The sequence below is a fragment of the Cnephaeus nilssonii genome, assembly GCF_951640355.1.
Source record: "Cnephaeus nilssonii genome assembly, chromosome: 8".
Classification (NCBI taxonomy): domain Eukaryota; kingdom Metazoa; phylum Chordata; class Mammalia; order Chiroptera; family Vespertilionidae; genus Cnephaeus; species Cnephaeus nilssonii.
In genome coordinates, this window is record NC_137079.1 from 93,030,786 (window position 1) to 93,034,221 (window position 3,436).

The following is a 3,436-nucleotide window of genomic DNA, read 5'->3' on the forward strand; positions in this document are numbered from 1 at the left end:
GTATTAAAGTGTCACGGCATTAGAAAGGTTGAGAACCACTGCCCTAAGGTGTCCCAGAATGTGAGAGGGCACAGGCCAGGTAGAGGGACCCCACCAGTGCATGAATCTGTGCACTAGACCTCTAGTTTTATTATAGCAGCATGTGTTTATTTTATTCTACATAAAGATAAACAGCTTTTATTTTATTTGCAATCTATAAAACTGAGTTCTTTTGCTGATATAAAAACCAATAACTCACTTGAGAACCATGCTGTCTTCTGAAAATGCCACACACCTGCTTCTTAAACATGTCAAAGTTACAGCACACCTTAGACTTGTCCAGAGCTGAAGCAACAAGCAACTAACTGGTCTTGAACAACAGGTGCTTTCCTGGACCACAACTCTGACTGTTGGGAAGCAACCATGGAGCAAGACAGTGCAGCCAGATAGAAGGGACTTTTCATTGAGAGGCAAAATACCCAAATGTCTCTCTGGCCTCTACTTTCAGCTTTGTACATGATTCCCTAACCTTAATTTCTTTTATTTAAGGAGCTAATTTGGATTGACTTTTTGAGAATGGTGTCCATTACCTAAGTAAGTAATGGGAGAAAGAGAACTCTGTGGTTACATGTAAATTTGTGATAGGTCTACAGATGAAGAGGTGAAGAGGATGGTAAAGAAATCAGCTACAATCCATCTATGTGAAGGTCACGCCAGCTTCACTGTACACTTTCTCAATGGCATTGACGGAGGCATCTCTTCTCAGGTCCAATCCCAGTTTATACTTCATGGCTGTGCACATGATTTGCCTGCCCAAGCACTCCATAATGTAAGCTAAACCAGAATGCACAATGTCTTGCTCAGATGCCCCTGATACCCTGACGTGGAACTTTCCTGTGCATATAACAAGAATAGTTCCACTGTGCTTTCCAAACTTCTTTTCCAGCTCTCTTGAACAGAAATGAGCAAGTGGTAGTTAGAATCCTTTTCATATTTGAAGGTCAAACATCCAGAACTGACATGATTTAGGTTCTTCAGCCACTCAAAGTACGATACTGTCACTCCTCTAGCATTCAAGTAGAGATCTGAAATAACCATGTTTCTCTCCATGAAAATCTTAGCTTCTGGAGTTGTCGGTCTATCGGCATCTCCAACAATGATCTTGGCTTTGATTCTGAGTGCATTGCACTTGGTCAGCTGCTTCTCAGTGGCAGCAGGAATCAGTATGTCACAGTCGGCCTCTAAGATGCTCCCTTCATAACGCTTTGCTTTGGAGAAGCCCAGGATTTTTTTTTTCTTTATTGATTAAGGTTTTATATATGTGTCCTTATCCCCCCATTGCCTTCCGACCTTCCCCACTCATGCCCTCACACCCTGGTGTCTGCGTCCATTGGTTAGAGAAGCCCAGGATTGATCCATGTTGCAATTTGAAGTTTTCTAGTTCCTTTTGGTCAATACCACCTGGATTCCATATGCTCCCATCATATTCACCAACACCAACACATTTAACACCAAAGTGATGCAAATGTCTCATAGAGTGCAGGGCCACATTGCCAAATCCCTGAACAACAAATGTTTTATCTCCAAACCCTGGTATCATTCCTAAAATGTTCATGTAAGTAGCGTCATTGGTGAAGTTTCCAATCCCATGGAAAATTCCCTGGCCAGAAGCAGAAATCTGCTCTTAGACTCCACCCTGACTGGTGGGCTTACCAGTGACACAGGCATGGGCATTCATATAGTGACTGGAGGATGGTGAAGCAGCTAGGTGCTCTGAAGATATATCACTGTCTTTTCATATGGGCATTAATAGGAGTCAGCAATTCATGACATCGCTGCCTCACCCATGCTCATACCTGAGGCAGACACATCAGTGCCAGGACCAATAAAGCCATTCTTTGCCAGTCCCTTGTGATCTTTTCCAACTCATTATCGGTGTGGTAGTTCTCGGGATTGATGTTAACACCAGCTTTGGCGCCCCTAAACGGCACATCAACCACTGCACACAGGCGTCACCAGAGAAGCCAAAGCTTTAACTTCATCTACACTCACATCAGTGCTCTAAGGAGTAACTCCTTCACGCGGGGTGCCATGCTGGCCGTGCTGGGCCCGGTAGGCCTCAGGTGACCTCCCGGGAGCCGCGGTGGCAGCGGATGGGGAAGGACAGGCTCAGCACATGGTTACGGGGCTTGGTGATCGTCAGGACGCCACGCACCTGCTTCTGCTCCTCGCTCTCCCAGGTCTTGAGGTCCTCTACAGCGTGTCCTCCGTGGTGCTGGCGCTGCGGTGGAAGAAGCCCTCCACCATCTCGAAGAAGCTGGGGTTGTCCTCCTGGTAAGTGGAGGCAGGCTGCCCACGGCCTGGCCCAGCAGCGGGGCCGAGCCCATGGCTGCGACTGGCGCCTGAGAGCAGCAGCGCTTCACCCAGGCAGCGGTGCAAGGCGGGGGGGCTTCACCCAGGCAGAGGTGCCAGGCGGGGGGGCTTCACCCAGGCAGAGGTGCCAGGCGGTGGGGCGGAGGCTGGGGACAGTGGGAGGGAGGAAGGGCCCAGCCCTGCCCTTTTAAGCCACCGCTCCCTGCCCACCACCGGTCCCTCCCCACCACCTAACCACAAGGATGGACTCTGGGGAGGGGGACTCTGAATGGCAAGGTGGGGGCGTGCTTTGAACACTCTTTATTTTCCTTATTCCTTGAGATTTTCTTATCTTTTTCTTTCATTTCTAAAACATTTGTGAAAAGCAAAGGTATTTTCCTCCCTTCTTATCTCAAGCCAATTGCCCCCTAAGAAGGAGATGGAGTTCATGTTTACTAAACTTTAAAACTCTGAGACTGAATTGGGTCCAACAGACAGTTTTTATTTACCTAAAAGAAACGACATAAATTTAGATAACTTTTTTTCTTTTAACAACTGAAAGACTAGTCTTGTCATAAAATACAAGAAATGAACTCAGAGAGGCAAAGGAAAACCATCTTTGGAAGCTCATGAGTCAGACTATTTTAACTAAACAAAATTCAGAAGTGGTTGCTTTCAGAAGATATTATAGGGCTTAATATCTTCTGAAAGCAACCACTTCTGAATTTTGTTTAGTTAAAGGGATCTACATACTAGAAAGCTACATACTAAGAAGTAAACATGACAGAAATTGTCATTCCCTTGTCACTCAGAAGAGCCATCTGCTCCTGAGTGAAAGCCATTTTCTATTAAATTCACCAGCGTACTAATTAAAGAATGGCTGGAGGATGGTGAAGCTGCCAGATGCTATGAAGATATATCACTGTCTTTTTATATGGTTAGGCAAACATTTAATTAAACCTGCAGATGCTAAGTCTGCTCTACTCACCAACACAGCTAAATACCATTTACTGAGAAAATCATTTCCTATTAGTGTTTTTCAAGGGACTTTGCTGAAATATTTAATGCCTTTGTACATGATTTAATTAAATGCACCAGTAATTAC

At 45.4% G+C, this 3,436-nt stretch overlaps 1 pseudogene across 1 annotated transcript; it reads right to left on the reverse strand.

The window, feature by feature from the left end:
• Positions 1-676: 676 nt before the first annotated feature.
• On the reverse strand, positions 677-3,173 carry LOC307104073 (glutamate dehydrogenase 1, mitochondrial-like; annotated as a pseudogene). Its single transcript has 4 exons — positions 3,100-3,173; positions 1,791-2,428; positions 1,351-1,743; positions 677-1,247 (listed from the first exon to the last, which is right to left on the reverse strand). The product of its transcript is annotated as a glutamate dehydrogenase 1, mitochondrial-like (transcript).
• Positions 3,174-3,436: the final 263 nt, after the last annotated feature.